Source organism: Callorhinus ursinus, unplaced genomic scaffold (assembly GCF_003265705.2).
Source record: "Callorhinus ursinus isolate GAN/ISIS: 27379988/994484 unplaced genomic scaffold, GSC_fseal_2.0 scaffold6, whole genome shotgun sequence".
Classification (NCBI taxonomy): domain Eukaryota; kingdom Metazoa; phylum Chordata; class Mammalia; order Carnivora; family Otariidae; genus Callorhinus; species Callorhinus ursinus.
The window spans coordinates 68,158,159-68,181,299 of record NW_027397068.1 but is presented as its reverse complement, the minus strand read 5'-3'; the positions used below and the strand labels follow the sequence as shown (position 1 = coordinate 68,181,299).

The window sequence follows — 23,141 nt, the reverse complement described above, 5'->3', positions numbered from 1 at the left end:
CTTTTGGTCAACTCTGCACATGGTAATCTTCCAGAATGTTGCTTGACTGTATTAAAGAGCTGAAAACTGGTATTTCATGACGAAGACAGGTTTTCTCATGAACTCCACCCTGAATGCACTCTTGACTCCGACAGGAAGTGCTGTTGTGATCACAGAGAAACACATGACTCACAGGAAAGCCTGCCTTGATCCCTCCTCTGCCTCCGTGTGTTTTGAGATGCTTGAACATTTAGGGGAGTTTCCAGTCTTGTTTTGACTCCTCTTCCGTGAATCTCCCTCCTATCCAGGCTTTCTTCCCTGAAAATGTCACGTTGTCCACGTAGTTAAAAACAAAACCAAAAAATGACAAGACAACCCATCACAAAACCAGGAACTCTTCACTAGTCCACAGTGATCTTTGTGTCTGTGTGTTTGTGTTCAATTCAGATTTTACTCTTAGAGCGAGACCACATTAAATGTTCTTAGCCCAGGCCTTCAAACTTGAGTTCTTGCTGCTGGCCGGCCGCCTGCACGCGGCCCGCCTGGCCCCGCCTCCTTGACCGCCATGTCCCCTGGGCTCCAGCGCAGAGCATGAAGGTGCCACACAGCCAGTGTGATCTCCTGCGCGCGCAGGTCTGCACCACCGGCCGAGAGGCCAACAGCTTCATTCTGGAGCCCTGGAGCCCCGAAGCCCTCGTTGCCCCACTGAGGCACGGTGATGTCGCGGTCCGCTAGCTTCTCCCGCTTCTTGGGGTCCAGCATGTCCTTGCAAGTCAGCTTCTCTACCCTTTGAGGGTGACTCTGGCTCCGGATGGCTGCAAGAGGGCGCGGGACGCGCCGTGGCTCCAGCTGTGGGGGCTCACCGCGCACGTGCAGCGCTTGCTGGGTGTGCCGTGCACAGTGGGCCACGGAGCCCGGGAGCGACATGAGGCGCTTGCGCGTCAGGTCTGACATGCGCAGTGGCTTCTCCGACGGGCAGCTGGTCTCCGTGCACCACGGCTTCTCCGCCGTTTGGAGACCTCAGCCTCCGGGGTCGGCCACGGGATCCAGGAGCCAGGCAGCGCCTTGTCCTTGTCCTTGCTTGCGGGGCCTGCAGTGGTCCTGGGTCCGGCATCCTCTGGGCCGTTCCCTGAGACGACCTTGGGCGAGAAGGGGTGGAAGAGACTGCCTCACGATGACTGCCTCCTTCTCCAGGAAGCCCGGCACCTGGTGCTCCGCTCTTCTTGCTACTCACGCCCGGGGAACCCTCCTGCTTCTCATCAGCCTTCGTCTGCGGGGCCATCTCCTTCTCCTGGAACGGAGTGTATCCAGGATTGCCTCACGCTCATATAGTAGCCATCTGTGGGGACGACGGGGCTGTGGCCGGGCTGCAAACAGAGGCAGCAGCAGTCGGAGCCCTTGACGTCATCCCTGGCTCCGTTGAATATTCTGGGTCCTGTAGCCTGAGGCCTTGTTGTACCTTCTCACGGTAAGTGTAGACGCCCCGCCTTGCGATTCTTGCAGCAGTGTCATCCTCACAAACGACTCCTCGTTTCTTACTTGGAGCTATGCTCCAACGCAGTGGTCATTTAAAAGTCAAACACACATGGGCACCTACCCCCCTGTAGCATTCCCTTCATTGCCTTCGACAGGTTGAAGCTCAGGGCTACCAACATAAATTTCAAAAGTTACCTTTGGTAGGCAGACAGCAAACCTATATTTTCCAGCCCTTATAGGAAAAAAAAAAAGACATTTTTTTTTTCTTTGCTGAGAGTTGTTGGGGTTATTTTCGTTTTCCCCAGGAACTGCTGCAGAATTTTATCTCAGCCCTGGTTCCTGGACAGGGTCTTTCTTTGGTCCTCAGTTTATGGGCCGTGAAGACAGTGGTTTGCAGAATGGGATTCAAGTTTGCTTTTCCCAAAATACTATTCTCCCTTTTTATCTGTTCAAAAACCTCTACTAACCAGTTTCTTTTCTGGTTAGTGATGTAGGTGGGGACAGAAAGCCACCAGGAGCGGCAGTATAGGTCCTTAATTTGTGCCCACATACGGTTAACTGGCAAGTTGGTTAATACCGAAAGCCATATCCTAAGATGTAAAGATAATGGATGATAGTGGAAGAAACAACAAATTTCAGGTGTCTGCAGGCACCTGAAATTGAATCAAAGAAAAGGAAGGCATCCAGAAGAGGGAAATGTCAGTGGTTGAGTGGGAGAAGCTTACAGCTTTGCTTTGGCTTGGCTTTTCCTATTTTGTGGCATAAACTTGAGTCTCTGGTTCTGTAAATGGAGATGAGAAAAATTAGAAAGGGGAAATAAAAAGTAGAAACCATAGAGCAGTGTCAAAAATAATTTATCTAAAAATGTTATGAGAAGGCAGTAAATCAGTGTTGATTCGTAAATATCCATAAACAGATTATCCTTCCGATAATGGAACTCAGCTGTTGAGTTGTTTTTAGAACTCAACTGTCATGTTTCTTTAGAACTGACAAGCCTCAGAGAGGCAAGGCCGGTATTATTCTCATTTTGCAGGCGAGGAAACAGAGGTTAGCTACTTGCAGTGTCATACGACTGGTTGGTGACAGAGGTGTGACTTGAACATAGAGGTTTTAAGTTATTAATAGATAACTTCTTATAGTTTTTATATTAAGGTTGGATTTCTTGTGATACACAAAAACCTATTAGCCAAAACTTTTGAGTCATAACTTGTTGGGTTTTGAGTGGAATTTCTGTTATTCCTCAAAATGTCATTTGGGGCAGACCAAGTCATGCTCTGGTAACAACCAAGCCCCAAATCTCAGTGACTTAAAACAACAAAAGATTTATTTCTTAGTCATGCTTTGTGTACTAGCAGATTGGCAAAGTGACTTTGCTTATAGTGGTCATTCAGATATTCAGGCTGACTGGGAACCTGTCAGGCTAGAGGGAGAAAAGGAGAATCCTGGAAGATCTCACGCTAAATCAAATGCTCCAGAAAAGAAGTGACATTGCTCGAAATCCACTGGTTGGCTTAGTCATATGGCCCCATCACGCTTACTAGGAAGTATAGTCCTACCTTGTGCCCAGAAGGCAGAGAACTGGAAGTATTTGGTGAATTACACTAAAAGCCATCAAAATTCATATATCAATAGATGAGACCCTGGTAAATAAAATCCTGTAAATCAAATCTTTTTCCTAGTAATGTTATTGATATAATAATTGAAAGGATGAAGTATTCCCAAATGCCTATTCATAGTAATAGTCACTAAATGAGAAGTATGGTTTAAGGTTGAGAGAAAAACAGAATTTTAACATAGTCATTATTATATTGGTCATGAATATAGGGGTAAGGAAGTTCTTCTTTTTGACTGGGAAGTATAGTAGTAAATCAAGTATTTTTTGTTCATTTATTTTGAGTGGAAGATGCAGTATATTAGAGAAATTCTAGAATAGTGATAGCAATCAGATTTTATCTCCTATAACAATTCCATTTTTTTTTGGTAAAATAGTGGACTCTAAACTTCTTTGATTTTTTTATTGGTAAAACATACAATTTATTTGCTTTCATCTCCATTTTTGTATATTTATTTATCAATTACTGTCATAATTTATTGCATATACTAGAAAACTTTTACAAAAATAGAAATTAAAACTACCAATAAGCAGTCTGTATTTTCTTCCCACCCCACAAAGAACTGTCTTATTTGTCCCCTTTGGAGACAAATGTCTTTGAGCACTTGCTGTACTGGATTTCGGGCCAGGTCAAGGCTCAGTTCTTAGTGAGTAGCAATGCCTGCCAAGCAAAGAGAGAAAAGGATGTCATATGTTCCAGATGGTTAAAGTCTCTGACTCAAGTTGGCAAGGGTGGGACACTCTACATCCATTTTTGCTTCTTTTCTATTGCTATAAGACATCCTACCCGAGGTTTCCATTTTTAGATCATGGGAAGTTACACCCCTGACAAGTCTTCCAGTAACTCTGTCAAATGAGTGCTTCCTAAGCTGAATTAAGTGGATAATTGAACAGAGGAAACTACAATGCATCTGAAAGTTCACAACTGCAAGCAATTAGGCAAGCTTGGCAAGCTGGATCCAGAAACTGTGGATAGCATTTTAGGAAGATTTCATATGGTATGTTCCTTTAATGTGAAAGATGCCTGAACTTTTTTGTAGTGTATGAATTTTGACTCTCCTACAAGATTTTTTTTTCAAAACTAATCATAGATTTAGTACTCATAAATTCAAAGGACAGGAATTACTAGTTTTAGAAACGCTATGTGGTAGACATATTTTTTAAAATACCTTGTTTTGAATAGTAGATGGTATCTTCCAGGAAAGGACACTAGAGAACTTTCTGTGCCCATAAAAACCCATGTTTTATCTGTGTTAGCACAGAAAATGATTTTAGATGCATTGAGTTTTTAGGAAACTTGAGAGGCTGTGGAAGAATACCTTGTACCTATTGAACTCAAGTAGGAGTACCAGATATTCTGATACTTTGATGTTTATGCATTGTCATAGGCCAGGAATTTTATTCAGAACACAAAATAAATATAATATCTTTCCCAAGGACTGGTATTACAATAGGAATGTCTATTTATTAATGTTTTGTTTTGGATAGGGGATTTTAATATACTGTACAAAAATTTATAGACAGTTCTTTCAAACCTGGCAGTGGTCCCTAGGAGTATAATAATTACCAAGATAAGAAACTTCCAGAAAGTCATAAGAACAGATTCTGTGTGGCTATGTGTAGTTGTTCCAGAGTTTAAAGTAGTGGAAGGAAGTAAAGGTGGTGACATTTCGAAGATATCTACAGGGCTGTAAACACTAATGCATATTTTGTAATTTTGTATTTAACATATATCTATGAAATAATATAAATTTCTCGTGTATGTGTATAACAGTCCAACCTATATAGAAAAGACTGTGGAGATACAATGAATAAACACAATTTGGTACTTGTTCCGCTGAACTTGCAGCTTCTAATTCCAACAAGATTCTTTATCCAGCACTTTGGAAAGACTTACATGTTTTTTTCATATATCAGAAATGTTTTATTGGCGATTGACATTTCTTCTTTCCAACAGATGGTGCTATGTTACTGCCAACTATTCCATGGCAAACCCTCCAGGTAAGTCCCTTTCTCCAGTTGCCAACTACTCGTTTAGGTACATCCTTCCCATGAGCGAGCTGGGTATCCTAATATCATAAAAACAAAGTCCTAAAAACTCTAATAATAAATGCATTTAATTTCTCAGTAATTTTTCTTCCTTAGCCTCTTTTTATTAAAAGCTATAACATATAATGAATGCATAACTTATTTCTGGCTTCCTAATAGTCATTGTTTGACTTGGCCATCAACATATTGAAGGAAGATTTCATTAAAACAGATTATGTTGACCTGAAATACCAAAGGGATTTTGAATAACTCTCCTGTGTATATCTGTAAATATTTGAAAAGGAAAAGATAGCTTTATTGTGTGAGACCCTTTCAGAAGCAGAGATCATCTGGTGACCTCTCTGAGTTTCTTTTAGCTACATGACTTCATGACACCATGATTTTTGAGTTGTATTAGGCCTATTAAGGTTGTTGGACATAACATATAAATACAGATCTAGCTAACACATCAGTCATTTGCATCTTCCTGGCCAATTTTCTGTTGAATACTGCCACAGTTAATGTAATGGCTTGAAAATTAAATGTAGGTATAACAATTGAGTTATATCAAATACTTAGTAGAGTGTGGCCTTATAAAACAATTTTAATTTAATCTCATTACCTTATTAAAACCTTTTATTGTGAAAAATTTCAAACATACATAAAAGTTGAAGAAATGGTATAATGAAATTCCATTATCTATCGTCCACCTTCAATAGTTATTAGTATATTGTCAAACTTGTTGTATCTGTATATTCCCACCTGATCCCATGTTGGGGTATTTTTTTTTTTACGGTTTTATTGAGGTATAATTTTTACATGCCGTAAAAGTCACCCATTGTAAGTGAATGCACACTTCCGCTGATTTGTAATTTAGTGATACTAAGTTAATTTACAGAGTTGTGTAGTTCATTCCTTTTTATTGCTGAATTGTATTTCCTTGTATGGATATATTACAATTTTCATTACCATTCATCAGTTGGTCAACATTAAGATTGTTTCTAGTTTTGGGCTGTTATGTATAATGCTGTTATGAACATTCATGTAACAGTCTTTGTGTGAACATGTGTTTTGATCTCTCCTGGGTAGGTACCTAGTTTTGGACTTGCTGTGTTGTTTAATATTTATCTTTTTAAGAAACTGCCAAGCTATTCCCCAAATGGCTATACCATTTTATATTCCCCCCAGCAATTTGAGGGCTCCTGTTTCTCCACATCCTCACCAACACTTGGTATTTGTCTTTTTTATGATAGCCACTGGAAAGGGTGCATAGTGGTATCTCATTGTCCTTTTTTTTTTTTAAAGGTTTTATTTATTTATTTGAGAGAGCACAGGAGCGGGGGTGGGGGTGGGGAATGGGGGGCTGGGGGTGGGGGAGGGGCAGAAGGAGAGGGAGAGAGAGAATGAATCCTCAAGCCGACTCGACCCTAGGACTCTGAGATCATGAGCCGAAACCAGGAGTTGGCCGCTTAACTGACTGAGTCACCCAGGTGCCCCTCATTGTCCTTTCTAATTATCTTTTAAATCTGTTAAGTTTATTGAATGAGATTAGTTCTTTCTCTGCCCTAGATGACTTTTCCAGTTGCTCTTATGTGTTACAAGGAATCTTGATTTAGTCAAAATGTCCTAACTGATTTAAGGGTGAGCACCTACTTCCCATCCTCAGCTAAAGCCTAAGGTGAGGTGACGGCGGGGGGAGGCCAGTAGTTGGCTTTGCCCTTTTGCCTTCTTACTCTTTTAGCTTTTACCCTTACTTTGCTGCCAAGGAACAAGGATAGGGGAGAGATGGGGAGCAGAAAAGTCTTTTCTGGTACTGTCGTGAGGGGGCCTAATATCTTCTCGGCCTGCGCGTGTTTAAGGTTGCCTTTTGACTTTTTGGGTGAGCACTTGATACCCCTGCCTCTCTTGCTCCCTCGCATGCAGTGAATACATTTTCAGTATAGCTGGTTGCTTATTCTCTGAACATCTAGAACTTGAATGATAACTTCTACTTTTTTTGCTGAGGTCTTTTTGCCCCTATAGGTTGCCCCTTTTGTTAGGACCTAAAATAACCTTTTCTTACGAGGCCCATATCTGGTCCCTAGGAAACATTAACTCATCTCTGTCCCCATAAATTTTGCAGTTGCTAGTAGCCTAACACTGCCATCACTCTTTTGGTTCATCTGTTGATAGCTAATCATCCCTTCTCTTTCACTTGAGATTTCTCAGCTTGGAACCGGAGAACAAACAGTTCACTGTCACCCCAAACTGAGAGATTCCACTGGGCCCCTCTTGGTAGACTTGAAGAGAAGGTCAGGCCTCTCCAATACCTCCATGTGGCAGAGGGGACACAGAACACTAACATCTAAAGTCTTCCAGTCTGCTCTCTTCCTACCCTTTTATGTACTCAGTGAGGTGAGGGGTTCAAGAGTTATATGCCTGTTTATTTGTGAAATCCTTTGAAAATTTGCATCTTGTTTGATCTCCACTCTGGGATATTGATTATATGTTGAGACAGTTCTGGGTGATAGGTCTGGGCCAGAAATAGGTCTCTATGATATATTTATATATTTCCCTACTGAGAAAAAAAATTTTTTTTCAATTAAGTAAAGAGCAAGTGACTGAAGGCATAATAATTGTGTTTTACAACTCTAGGAAGGCAGAAGAACAAAGCAGCAGGGTTCATGATGTCTAGTTCTATATGACTTAGGTCCGTCCTTCCTTCCCTCCTCTTCTCCCTCCCACCTTCCCTCCATCCTTCCTTCCTCTCTCTCTCTCTATTTTTCTCGTTCTTTAATTTTTAGGTGATTTCTCCACCCATCGTGGGGCTTGAACTTACAATCCTGAGACCAAGAGTTGCGTGCTGTACTGACTTGAGCTAGTCAGGCACCCTGGCTTAAGTACATTTCTTAATCTCTTAGGGTCTATTTTATCCTTTGTAAAATTGAGGCAATACTACCTATCTTTTTGGACTTTATGAAGAATAAAAGAAATGGTGTATGAAAACAAATTAGCTCAGTGCCTGGCATATAGTGAGTGCATGCTTCTACATAACTATATGACTGAGTTATGAAGTATTATTTGCATTTGTTTTCTAGGGCTGCACAGTATCACAGCTTAAACAAAAGATACTTGTTTCCTTAAGTTTTTGGAGGTTAGAAGGCCAAGATCAAGGTGTCCGTGAGATTGGTTTCTCACCTTGGCTTATAGATGGCCATTTCTTTCTGTGTCTTCACATAATTTTCCCCCTGTGTGTGCTTGGGTCCTAATCTTCTTTTCTCATAAGTAGTCATATTGGATTAGGGTCTACCCTAATGACCTCACTTTAACTTAATTTCCTTTTTAAAGGCTCTGTTTTCAAAAACGGTCACATTCTGAGATTGAGGTTAGGACTTCAACATACGAATTTTGGAAGGACATAATTCAGCTCGTAACAATGATTTAAAAGGAAGGAGCAAAACCCTTGTTATTTATGGATGATGTGCTTGTTTTCATAGCAGATCAAAAGGCTCTATGGTTAAACTTTTGGAATTAATAAATGAATTTATTAAGTTGCTAGATGTAAAGGTCAGTGTACAAAAATCATGTTTCTATAAAACAGTAAAAAAAATTAGAAAATAAAAATGAAAAATATGACTTACATTAGCATGAAAACCACCAAATGCCTGGTAACAAATCTAATAAGTGATGTACAAGACCTTCTCACCAAAAGAAAAAAAAAGCTACAAAATATTGTTTAGAAAGTTGGAAGAAATGAAAGAAGACCCAAGTATACCATGTGAATGGATTAGAGGACTAAATATTGTAGAAATATCAATTTTCTCAAATAGATTTATAGATCAAATAAAATCCCAATAACAATTCAATTGCAGATTGAGTTTTGTGAACATTGAGTTGATCTTGAGACATATGAAAATTTAAGGGGTAAAAAATAGGCAGGATCATCTTAAGGAATAACAAATTTGGGAAAATTCTATTATCAGATATCATGACTATAAAGTTATAGTAAATAAGACAGTATGGTATTGGTGCTATACCAAGGGTCCCCAAGACCATACTTAGGCTTGCTGATTCTTTAGAAGGACTCCCAGGACTCAGGGTATAGTCATATTCATTGATATGATTTATTACAATGAAATGATACAAAGCAAAACCAGGGAAGGGAAAAGACACATGAGGTGTTGAACTCTGGAGGAAATCAAATGCAAACCTCCAAAAGTCTCCCAGTGGAGACACATTTAATTTCCCCAGCAAGTTATGACAACACATGTGAAATGTTGTCTATCAGAGAAGCTCATTAGAGACTCAGTGCCCAGAGTTTTTATTAGGGGCTTGTCATGTACACATATTCTGCCAAGTACACACCCAACTTCCAAACTCTAGAAGGAAAATAAGCATCCAGCATAATCTACATTGTTTGTACAAACAATTTAGGCACAGCGAGACATTCCTATCAGTTCTGGGAATGGTAGGAACCCTCCACAGATCTAGGTTCCTGCATTCCAGCCAAGGGCTAACCTTATAAGCAAGCCTGTCAAAGGATAACATTCTCAGACCTCCTTTGTTAACTCTTTTCTGAACAGGTGCAAAGATGGATAAATAGAGCAATGGAATAGAAAACAAGTCCAGAAGTAGATCTACGCATATACAGTTATCTGATATATGACAAAAATGTCATTACAATATAGTGGGGGAAAAGATGGCATTTTTAATAAATGATGCTAGACCACTTGGTTATCTAAGTGGAAAAAAGTAGACCTTGACACCTACTTTACATAATAGCCCAAATATCAATTCCAGATGGGTCAAAATAATAAAACTTATAAAAGAGAACTTGGAGAATGTCTTCATGACCTTGTAGGCAAGGTGTTTTCAAAAGCTCACAAAAAGCACCAACTGTAAAGGAAAAGATAAATATATTGGACATGATTAAAATAGGGAACTTTGCTTTATCAAAAGATAGCACTGGGGCACCTGGGTGGCTCAGTCAGTTAAGCGTCTGCCTTTGGCTCAGGTCATGATCCCAGGGTGCTGGGATGGAGCCCCGTATCTGCTCAGCGGGGAGTCTGCTTCTCCCTCTCTCTGCCCCTCCCCCCACTTGTATGCATGCACACTCTCAAATAAATAAAATCTTTTAAAAAAGAGATAAAACTGAGTAAAATAAATAAGCTATGGAGAATGCATGATAAATAAATGTAATAACAAAGGACTTGAATGCAGAGGATATAAGGAAACCCACACCCAGCCCTAAAGACAACATAATATTAAAAGTGTGCAAAAGACTTAACCAGACTGGCACTTCATAAAAAAGGAAATCCATATGACCAATAAACATATGAAAAGGGGAAAGGGTGATTATATGAGTTTCCTACTGCTGCTGTAATAAGTTGCCGCAAACTTAGTGACCTATGACTTAGTGACCAATGACTCCTTGGAATATAGTCAACAGAAACGTGTACCAGTACTCATCAAGAGACATATTATTAGAATTCACACAGTGGCACTTTTCATAGTTCCAAACTGGAAACTATGCAAATTTCCAACAGCAGTAAAATGAGTAAATAAATTGTGGCATATTCATGCGGTAGAATACTGAACAGCAATAAGAATAAAGAAAACACCACTATTACTATGTGTAACCACATGGATGAAACTCCCAAATGTAACCAGAGCAAAAGTATCCAGGCCCACAGAAGTACATAGGGTGTGATTGTACTTACATAAAGCTCAAAGCTAATGCCCGGTCTTAGAAGTCAGAATAGTGATCCCTTTGGGGATGATAACACAGAGGAGGGGGCAATGGGAAGTTTTGTCAGTATTGGCGATGTTCTGTATCCTGATTTGGGGCTGGCTACGCAGATGTATTCATTCTAAAATGATTCATCAAGGTCTTTACTCACAATTTATGCACTTTCCTACATGTATGCTAAATTTAGTAAAAAGTTAACTTATAAAATAAGTAAATAAATGTGCATGAAGTCTTTTTGAGAAATCTTTGAAAAATTATTACCTTGTAAACTTTTCTCCTTCCCACCCCACCCTGAAGTTACTTCAAAACATTTGTTTCCTTTTCAGGATCCTTACACTCTCCAGTTGAAGGCTGGATCCGATTTTAAGTTAGCAGAGTCGCTGGAAAGTTGAGAATATCCTTTCAGGAAATGGGTCCTTAATTGGGTGGATGTGTTTCACAGGTTACAAAAACAGGCTTGGTGGGAATTTTAGCTTCAGCATTTCATCCAGTGCCAACTACACTTGACATAGAAACTCCAATGACTCACCATCTCAAGTTGTGACAATGAGATTAGGAGGAGTTTGGAAGTTCAGGCACAAGAGAGATCAGTTACTAGTAAGCCAGTTTCTATGTTTTGTCTTTTCAATAATGTGCATATTCTTAGTGGGTTTCAACCCTGTGTGTGACTGAAGATGTTCTCTAAGATTTCATATAGTCCTTTAAAAGTTCTTTTTTATCTCACTGAATGTATTCGTTTGCTTGTTTATTTATTTATAAACTTGCCTTAAGAAACCCTGTAGTGAAAGATACAGAAGAAATGGAAGACCAAAGTCCTTTCCTTTGGAATTACAGAATCTGGATTTGTGGAGCCCTTAAGGATCATTCAGTCAACCATGTATCCAGAGTTTGGGGGAGACCATATTTCTGAATCCTCATGTTTGCATAAAAGAAGACTTCCATTCAAGTTCCTGAGGGGAGAGTTTCTTTTTTTTTTCTTTTGAGATTTTACACATTTTTTTTTATTATGTTATGTTAATCACCATACATTACATCATTAGTTTTTGATGTAGTGTTCCATGATTCATTGTTTGTGTATAACACCCAGTGCTCCATTCAATATGTGCCCTCTTTAATACCCATCACCAGGCTAACCCATTGCCACAACCCCTCCCCTCTAGAACCCTCAGTTTGTTTCTCAGAGTCCATAGTCTCTCATGGTTCATCTCCCCCTCCGATTTCCCCCCCTTCATTTTTCCCTTCCTACTATCTTCTTCTTTTTTTTTTAACATATAATGTATTATTTGTTTCAGAGGTACAGGTCTGTGACTCATCAGTCTTACACAATTCACAGTGCTCACCATAGCACATACCCTCCTCAATGTCTATCAGCCACCCCATCCCTCCCACCCCTCACCACTCCAGCAACACTCAGTTTGTTTCCTGAGATTAAGAATTCCTCATATCAGTGAGATCATATGATAACGTGTCTTTTTTTGATTGGCTTATTCACTCAGCATAATACCTTCCAGTTCCATCCACGTTGTTGCAAATGGCAAGATTTCATTCCTTTTGATGGCTGCATAATATTCCATTGTATATATATATATATATATATATATATATATATATATATGTATATATATATATATACCACATCTTCTTTATCCATTCATCTGTCAATGGACATCTTGGCTCTTTCCACAGTTTGGCTATTGTGGACATTGCTGCTATAAACATTGGGGTGCACGTACCCCTTCGGATCCCTACATTTGTATCTTTGGGGTAAATACCCAGTAGTGCAATCACTGGGTCATAGGGTAGCTCTATTTTCAACTTTTTGAGGAACCTCCATACTGTTTTCCAGAGTGGCTGCACCAGCTTGCATTCCCACCAACAGTGTAGGAGGGGTCCCCTTTCTCTGCATCCCCGCCAACATCTGTCGTTTCCTGACTTGTTAATTTTAGCCATTCTGACTGGTGTGAGGTGGTATCTCATGGAGGTTTTGATTTGGATTTCCCTGATGCTGAGCGATGCTGAGCACTTTTTCATGTGTCTGTTGGCCATTTGGATGTCTTCTTTGCAGAAATGTCTGTTTGTGTCTTCTGCCCATTTCTTGACTGGATTATTTGTACTCTGGGTGTTGAGTTTGATAAGTTCTTTATAGATTTTGGATACTAGCCCTTTATCTGATATGTCATTTGCAAATATCTTCTCCCATTCTGTCGGCTGTCTTTTGGTTTTATTGACTGTTTCCTTTGTTGTGCAAAAGTTTTTGTCCCTGTAAGCTGAACTCATGGTCATAGGTAATATAAGGTTGATTGTACTTACAGGTCTAAGACACCTTCTTCAATATGCCTTAATCAGTAATCAGTCTTTTAGTTTGATTTCTTTTCTGTCTCTCTCTCTCTTTTTTTTAAGATTTTTATTGGAGAGAGAGCACGAGCAGAGGAAGGGGCAGAGGCAGAGGGAGAAGCCAACTCCCTGCTGAGCAGGGACCCCCACACGGTCCTTGATCTCAGGACCCTGGGATCATGACCTGAGCCGAAGGCAGACACCTCAACCTACCGAGCCACTCAGGCGCTCCTCTGTGTCTCTTTCTTGATTGGGTTCATTTCACTTTGATTTCAGTTGACCACATGTCTTATGTCTGTTCTGGCTGCTGTAATAAAATACCATAGACTGGGTGACTTATAAACAACAAAAATTTATTTCTCACAGTTCTGGAGGCTGGGAAATCCAAGGTCATTTTGGGCAGATTCAGTGTCTGGTAAGGACTGTCTTTTCACATGGGAGAAAGGGCAAGGTAACTTTCTGGGGTCTCTGTACGAGCGCACTAATTTCATTCATGAAGGTTCTGCCCTCATGACCTCATTACCTCCCAAAGTCCCCACCTCCAAATGCTGTTATATTGGGCATTAGAATTTAGCAGAAGAATTTTGGAGGACACAGTCTGTAGTACCACACAATGCTCAGGAGCATGCCATTCTTCCCATGAGGCTCAGAAAACATGGACATACTCTCTTGCACAGTTGAGCAGATTAAACTGTTAGAAAGAAAACTTTAAGTTTTAAGGAGAAAAAAAAGGAAAGCAAGAAATATACAAAGAAAAACAAGAACAGTAAGAGAATTAAACATTGAAAGCTACATAAATGCTGAAATCAGGAGTTTGGGTACCTCAAGTTTCATTCCTTGAGATTGCCTCATTAGTACCTCTGCTGCTCAACAGGTCAACAAGGAAAATGACATTCTTATTTTTCTGACTATATAGGTAAAACTAATGTACAAAACTCTAGCAACAGAATGGTATAAAGAAGAATCACCTAAAATCCCTCCAGTAGGGTACCCACTGAATGTTTTAGGAACCATTCTTCACAGAATGGGCATGAGGGAACCTTTTGGAGTCCTAGAACTGCTTATATATTTATGTGGTTGGTAGTCACATGGATGTATACAAGGTAAAAATTCAAGCTGTACAAGAATTATGCCTTCTGTATGTATATTTTATATCAGTTTAAAAATCTTCTAGATATTTCTTTCTCTCTCTAATTTTACACAAACAGAATCATACTATCCATGCTGTTTTTAAGTCTTTCCTCCAGGGATCATATATTATAAACTTTTTCCATAGCAATACACTTACCTATATATCTTTGTCCTAGGGAGTGTCGTGGCAAGATTTAGAATCTTATGGAAGCTGGTTTAGGGAAAATAGAAGTTACAGGCATTCTCACAGCATCCCAGACCAATTATATTTCTTATTTTTTAACTTCTTGGTTATCTTTAAGCCAATCTTCTGAGCCTTCTTTAATTTATCTTACTTCCTATACATTTGGTAATCTTAGAATTTCATCACAACCTTAGAGAGTAGCTTTGTAGTTTCCATCAGACAGTTTTCTCATGTAAAGGGCCATTTCATGAGGTTCATGTCTTAGGACATAGATGATCCATGGAGTTCACTATGTGAATATTCTCTTCTTCCCAACGTAGCTAGGCCTGCAAAGCAAGAAAGTAAGTATCAGAGAAGGTAATCTGCATCTTGTCAACAAATCAAAATCGTTGGTTTAACTATGTGGGAAAATGGGTGGAAATAACTTCCATTACCATCTTCAGAAATTCATTCAGTGGACATTTGTCAATTGAGAATCGAATGTGTGTGACATTGTATTGGATGCTGAGGATACAGCAATGAATATGACATACATGCCGGACCTCCGTGAACACAGTCCAGTGTAAAGAGGAGCATAGAGTGCCCCTGTTGAAGTAAGTTTCCGAGATGGATGTTTCCTGATTCTGTGATTGCCTAAGGGTGAGAGCTGTACTAGGGCAGTCTCACTGGGGACGGTGATGGTTGCCAAAAATGAAGAATTTGTATTGTTAGAGTAAAAAAAGAAGCAGAGGTCTGAAAACCCAGAGAAACATTTGGAGGTTGGTGAAAGGTAAAGAAAGCCAGTAGGAGATCTTGAAGCCAAGGTTTGAAGCCAGAAATTTGAGGCCTGGTTTACAAAAAGAAGAGAATCTGGAGTTGAAGGAGATAGGTGAATTAAAATCATGAAAAAGAGAAAAAAGAAGGTAAAGTGAAGCACAGGTAACTGCTGGCGTTTGAGGTGAGTGCATTAGGCTAAATGGCCAGGGGGAGGAAAGTGAGAACAGACAGAATGAAAAGAACATGGACAATAAACGTATAATTCTGGAACCCGCAGAACCTGTGATTAGGTCTAGCTTTTTCGTGATAGCAGACTGAGAGTCTGTTTTAAGTACCAGATTTATTGAAAAGATTATAAAAGGTTTGCCTGCTCTGGATGCATAAACAAGGTTAGTGATCTTTTCCAAAGGACATACATCTTTTGGGATTTTCTTGGGTTCCCACCCCTGTCTACTTGGGTTACGTATTGAGTAGAAACAACAACTATAAGAGTCTTTTCATTAACAGAATATAAATGTTTCTGAAGATGGATTAAGAACACAACATAAAATATAACAAAATATTGCCATTTGGCAGCTGGTGGGTGGTCTGGTTTGTTAATTGTTCTAGAATAAGCCTCTACTGTCAAACTGGAAAAATGTGAAAACCAAACAACAATTATGGTCCAAGATAGGATACTTAATATGATCATTAAGAATGAGAAAGGACATTTGAAGAAGTAAAACAAAAGTTAATGACTCTTTGGTGAATGTTCATGTTTAATATAATGGCTAATGGACTCACCTCTGCTAACCCCAAGTCTGACACTTAAGCCAAATATTTAGCATGAAAGAAATGCTAATCGGCTGTGTTGAATTTGATCCCAGTGGAAATTTCATTTCTATTGTTTCTTAGAATAAGTGGATTTATGTTGGCTTCCATTGTTTAAGGAAATGCTTTGATTCCTTCGTACTTTCCAGCCAAAGGCACAGGGAAGACTTCCAGAGTAGGAAGCAAGCTCTGTGTGTGTCTCTGTCGTAAATTTGGGCAATTATTAAGAATTTTCAAATCAGAACTGATGTGGGAAAATGGAAGAAACTTTCTGATGAAAGAAGCAAGTAAAACCCAGAAGTTTGCTGCTGTAATCTGCTGAAATTTTAATTCTGCCACTTTCAGTGTTCCATATATAAAATACATGCATTTTTAATTAAATTTCTTGTCTATAATCGCTTATCAGAGAGAGATAAAGAGAGAGAAATAGAAAGCTCCTATTGCATTTCTATACCGTGGGAATAATTTTGGTATTATTAAATACGGACATTTCCTTATATTTGTTTTGCAATCAATTTATCATCATAAATAGACATACATACATACATACATACAGTAGTAGGCCATATCCAGTGCTTTAGGTCTATAAGGATATCATGCTCATTGTATAAATACTTGACCAAAACAAAGGAAAAGGGCACGTTCTGTGCCAGGGAATGTGCTGGCAAGATCACTGGAAGTTGGTGTCATTGCCTGTCATTAAAGTACTTGAAAGATCCGTGGTCATGAAATGTGAACGGTAAGAACCCCATTTTCAAGAGAAGGAGGGGGAAGAAGAAGAGGAGGAGAAAGCAACACTAGCAGCCACAGCAGAAGGGAAAAAACGGAGGTAGGTGTGGGGAGAGAGAAAGAAAGGAAGAGGGAAAAAAAGAAGAAGAGTTGACTCCTACTAATCCAATCCCTGGCGCAGGCAGGCTGGCCCCCACAGCTTCGTGCTCTCGCCTCTGCGAGGAATACTGGCTCACCAAGCCAGCTCATGAGTTGTGTTTCTGTTCTGTCTCTAGCTCCTCTGTGTGTCAGTTGCATTTATGATTAGGACCAAGCAGTCCAACACATAGTGATTCTCTAATATGTCATGTCTGCTAGCTTTCTGTTTCTAATAGCCTGGTATCTTCATAATGGCAGAAATCCTGTGCCCCAGTGCCTGGTAGTACTGTGTGAGCAATTAGTGCTCAGTTGGTCCACAACTTTTGAAAAGTTTCACTTTACTTATGTTGTTCCCCATTTACCCAGTTCCCCTCTTCATTTTTATTTTATTTTTAAAGGGATTTCTTTACTTATTTTCGAGAGAGAGAGAGAGCTTATGTGTGCACGCATGCGCTTGTATAAGTGGGGTTAGGGAAGGGCAGAGAGAGAGAGAGAGAGAGAGAATCTCAAGCAGATTCTCCACTGAGCACAAAGCCCCACACGGCAGGGGGGAGGGTTGGGAGGGGCAGATCCCAGGACCCTGAGCTCATGACCTAAGCTGAAACCAAGAATCAGATGCTCAACTGACTGAGGCGCCCAGGTACCCCCCCCCCCAGTTACCCTCTTTAGAGGTAACCATTACTAGCTTCTTGAATGTCTTTCCAGAGATAATCTCTGCATATTCAAGTGATTACATGTATGGTTCCCCTGCCCCCATTTTTACCCAAATGATATTCTGCATTTTGCTTTTTTTAACTTGAAAATATATCTTGATTTTTGTTGCACAGCAGAACATAAGGAGCTTCCTCATCTTTTCTTTAGAAATCTCTTTAGCATTCTATTCCAATGTATGGAGGGTCATAATTTTTTAAATCAGCTAACTCTTGATGACTTTTAAGCTGCTCTTGTTATTTTGCTATTTTGAATTTTACCATAGTTATTACCAAATTCCCTCCCTAGAGGCATCAACTACATTCCAATTTGTAATGTATGAGAATGCACAAACAAGTCACATCGTTAGATTTTTCATCTTTACAAATCTGACATTTGAAAAAAAATATCTCAGTAAAATTTGAACTAGTGTTTCCTTTTTTCAAGTGGAGTAGAATATCTTTTCATATGTTAAAAAGCTATTTTTATTTCCCTTTCTGCGATCTCTCTGGTAATATCCTTTACCCATTTTTTTCTACTTATTTTGTTCTTTTTCTTATTGATTCTAGGAGATCTTTATATATGAGGGAAATGAGCCCTTTGTCAGTGTTAAGAATTGCAAGTATTTCCCAGTTTCATATTGCTTTTATATAGCTGAGTCCAGCAATTCTTTATTTCATGGTTTATATATATTGAGTTGTATTTTAAAAGGCTTTCTTTACTGTGAAGTTTTTTTTTCAAGACTTTCTCTGTTCCTTCTCTTCATTTACTTTTAACTCTTTGGTCCACCTGGAATTTATTTTGGTATAATTTGTGAGATCCTTTAATTTAAATCTGTTACACAGTATTAGATGATTGCTCTGCATTGTCATAAAGTTATTTATCCTGTAAGTGATGTGTGTAGAAGCAACAATGTCTGTTAAAAGGAATGAAACATATCTAATAACAAAAATAAATCAGGGTGCCTAAGAAGGGCGTTAAACCCTTAAAGCACTACCTAAGAGATTATTAACTGTGTAAACATTGTTCTACATGGTATAAGATCTCTATTATATCATTAAAAGAAATCTCAGTATTGCCACTTGAAATACTCATTTTGCATAATTTGAGTCTGAATTTAATTACACCTCTTAAAAACAAACTTTTTTTTTTTTTTTTGCAAAAGACTCTGTGTTTAATGTATTGGGTGAAGTAATTCCTATTGATCTATTTCAGGATTTTTTTCTATGTGAAAGAAGTCATTTTGTAAGATCAGACCATACAGAAGCTTTCTGTAAATTTTACCTCCACCAGCATGAGAGCACTGAGAGTGCCCCAGAGGGAAGATAGAGAAGCTCAACATGCAGATTTCAGGGCCAAGGGCAGAAGGGAAACTAACTTTATCCTTTTGGCAACTTTTACTGAACCTAATTAAGGAATTTGAAGTAAAAACAGATAATTCAACTGAGCAAAACATTTTGGATTTATGTCCACTTACAAGTGAGCACGATGTTGACTGTGTTTTTGTTGAAGCATAGAGCAAGACTGAAAGTGACGTTCCCACCAAGACATTTCATCCAAAGTTCAGCTTAACTGTACAAAGTTATTTTAGAGATCATCTCTGTCCAGTCTTCTCATTTTGCTGATCAAGTAATCAAGGATCAGTAAGACCCGATAATATGTCTACAGACTTAATATTACTAGCGAATATCTTTAAAAGGAAGATCAGTTGACCCTTGAATAACACAGGTTTGAAGTGCACAGGTCCACTTAGATGTGGATTTCTTACAATACAGTACTGTGAATGTACTTTTTTTTATGATTTTCTTTAACAACATCTTCTTTTCTGTAGTTTATCTTATTGTAGGAATACAGTATATAATACATCTACCAAACAAAATATATGTTAATCGACTGTTTATGTATTTCACAATGCTTCCAGTTAACAGTAGGCTATTGGTAGTTGAGTTTTTGGAGAGTTAAAAGTCATATGATGTGAATTTTCAGCTGGACAGGGGTTGGCGCCTCTGATTCCCCACTCATGTTGTTCAAGGGTCAACTGTATTTATGGACTGATAGGAGTGCATAAAAATAGAGAAAATAAGGAGAGAACATAAAAATCATTTAATCCATCATTCTTCCTAACAAAAGGTAAAAGGTGTTCCTTGTAAAGAAAATATTTGAAATAAGTTTTCAAATATCAGAAAAATTTAGAGGCAGCCTTGAATGCTCAGTGAACTTATTTTGGGACAAACAAGAATGGTTTTACTAGGTGAAGAGTAAGTACATGTGGAACATATTTCCTCAGAAAGTTCTCTCTGTTAAACTACAAAGAGATTGAGTTTATAGATGATTATAATTATTAAGAAAAACTAAAGTTTTTCTGAGTACATTTTTGACCTTTTGAGTTTAACTTCATGGAAAGTGATCACGGCTTTCTGGAATACATCCATGTCAGGGACAGAATAATAGGCTGATTTAACTCAGTGTGAAGTTTTCTTAATGAAAGTCAGTTTAAATAGAAATAACATTGTGTCTCTCCCAGTCACCAAAAACTTCCTTTCAGAGTATTTATGCTTACAAATGAAAAACAAGTATTAGAAACAGTCAGAGATGAATAAGATTCCTTTGCCCTAAGTGACCATGTTATTAGAAAAACAATAAGTCAGTTGCCCAATTTGGCTATTGGAAAGCTGTCAAGTCAGGGATTATAAAAGAAATGATATTTTGAGAGTCAGAGTCCCATGGTGAAAACTAAAACCAGTAGAAATGTTTAAATGCAGAAAGGTTTATGTTACAAATTCTTATCATTCATATGGTTATATGAAGAAGGAAAACAGGAAACTTCTTGAAAAGTCATTGACTTTAGGCTTTAAATCCAAATGGCCTTTAGAGCTAACTGGGGGGTTTAAAAACAAATCAAACGAAGATTGTTGTGCCACTGATTTCATAGCTTGAGCTTTTTTATCATTTGTTTATTAAATGGAGAGTGATGACATTTCAGAAAATTGAAGATAGATTGTGTTCAAAATATGAAAAAGGAAATACAAGAGCAGAATTTGTCTCTGAGATGTGTCCTTCATTTTATTCTCTTGTTCCTAACTTAGCTGACCAGGTCCTGTGGCATGTGGCCTTTAAAATTCACATTCTGAATTCTACCAATCCAGAGTTTTCCTCTGAAGCAAAAATACTGCATACTTATATACTTAAGACCCCTGGTTACATACTTTTGTCAAAGAAGACATTAGAGTTTCCCTCAAAATTTTCTTACAATTTGGAGTCCACAGTGAATTGAATAGGGCTCTGTTTCTAAGGAGTTTAAAATTTCCCTTTACCCCGCTTTTGTTTCCATCCCTGCTATCAAAATATATCAGTCTTGTATATATTGTAGTGGTTATTGGATATTGGTTACACAGGTCCAAGAGGTAATTTGGCAACAGCACAATTTCTTTTTCTCTATATTTGGGAGCAAAATAATAAATTCTAGTCACTATTCCTTAGAGTCGATCTTTGTGAACATTGACATTAGGGTTTTCTCTGTACTGCTATTGGAGTATAAACTGAGATAAGACCATATATTCAGAGCAGAGTGCTAAGAGGAGATACAAAGATGGGTCTGGGCACAACTATTTGTCTATATTCCTTAGAAATAAAGATGGCCTCAACTTGGCTAGCTTAATTTTGCATCCATAAAATGGTCATATTTTCCCCCCCACTCCATATCCAGAGTTCTTTTGTTTTGGTCTGGTTTGGTTTTCCTTCTTTTGTGTTTAATAAAACGCTCTCTGAGTTCAGGCTTAAGTATATGATTTCTCGGAAATCATGTAGATAATTGAGAAGTAGGATGAAGTAAGGACATTTTTATCTCCACTGATCCGAGGACTGACATTAGACAAGCTATCTTTTATCAGAGTTGTCTTGGCGTAATTTAAAGAGAGCAAAAGGGAGAATATAAGGCTTGACCTTAATTTGTCTTCCCATAAACTATAACAAGCTATGGAGTTTTTTCTAGGCTGAAACAAACATTCAGAATATGGCTGAATCTCGGAAGTTATATCCTGAGCATAATTAGGATGTTTCTTCCCAAGTATTCATCTTACACTTGTTTTATTTCTTTTCTGTCTCTCTTTGTAGTCTTTGAAGTGGTATTTGTAAATTTTTCCTTGCCAGGTTTGATCTCTCTTCCCATGTTGGAGAATTGGCCATGTGTGAGTTTTGGAAGCCAAAAAGGTCATATATATGCTTTTCCTCATGGTTGGGATATAGGCCGTTGGCTCAGGAACTCAGAGGCTCCTGCCTAGACTTTGAGAGGCAGATAATGTGGTAGAGCCAGGTTGCTTGGGTTTGAGTGCCAGTCCCTTACTTACCAGCTCTATAACCTTAAGCCCAGGGCTCAGTCTCTTGTGAGCCTTGGTATTTTCACCTGTGAAGTGGGACAGTTACTTTCTTTAGGGTGTTATTCTGAGGATTAAATGAGATAGAGTTAACTTGCTTAGAATGGGGTCCCACAGGTAGTGAACTCACGGTAGATGTGAGCAAGGGGCCAGCAGCGCAATGAAATAACAATTCAGAATTCATCTGGCAGGAACTGTGTCTTATACCTGGAGTCTGGTGGTGGCTTCACAGTCGAGAAATGCCTTTTATATGACCTTGGTTCTGGATTCCTTTGATTTTCTCCAGTTTCCAATCTTAGTCTTCCACCTTTGAGTCAATTTTATAAGCCACTAAATAACTGTCCAGAAAATTCTTTCTCAGCTTTAACTTTGCCCATAAGAGTTCGTACCCAGATGGATATAGTCTGTGACAATCAAGTGACTGCCTGACTATTCTGTCAGACTGTTTTACTTTGGTTTCATTTATATAGGCCTTTTCTCCATAAAGAGGGAGTTAGTGTCCTAACTACAAAGACCTTCCCTTGCATTTTGTTTGTATCAGCCATAGTTGCATGGTCCTGAGCCCAGGACCAGCATGTGCCACCCTCTTTAGCACATGGGCTGGTACAGAGGAAGCCAATGGAATATATAAAGGCATGTTGAAGAAATGAGTGAACGGATGGAGGATTCAACAGATGTTATCCACTCTGAGTTCTGACGTTTTTGAGCTGTTCTATCAGCCCTTTAACAGCTGGGCTAACAGCCCTTTATAGCTGTGCTGTAAGCCCTTCTGGTTTAAGCGAAATAGAAATTCTTATATGTTATTTTTGATTTTTGATTTGGTATTCTGTAATTGTAGCCAATACATCCTAACATTAAGATCGAATGTTTTTACCCCCAGCCGCTACCTTTTTTTTGCCACTTTTTTGGAGAAGTGATTTACTAAGTGTGCTGTACAAAGTTCTGCTGGAAACAAATTTTACTTTGGAAAGATTCTGTATGGTTCATCAAAACCACTGTTTCCTTCTCTAATTCAGGAGAATCTCTTTCGTAGAACATCAGAACAGATGGGATGCGAGCAGATGAAATACAAGATGGAGGCAAATGCTGTTATTTCAAAATGGAACTTTTTATAAGGTTTTTGCATTAAGTTTGGCACAGTTTGCATTAATTTGTCATTAAAACATTATGAAG

General features: G+C 38.7%; 1 long non-coding RNA gene across 1 annotated transcript; it reads left to right on the top strand.

Annotated features, from left to right (window-relative positions):
* The first annotated feature begins 16,771 nt into the window (after positions 1–16,771).
* LOC141373009 (uncharacterized) lies at positions 16,772–23,141 on the top strand. The gene is made up of 2 exons (XR_012378623.1): positions 16,772–16,867; positions 22,985–23,141. It is a non-coding gene; the product is annotated as an uncharacterized lncRNA (long non-coding RNA).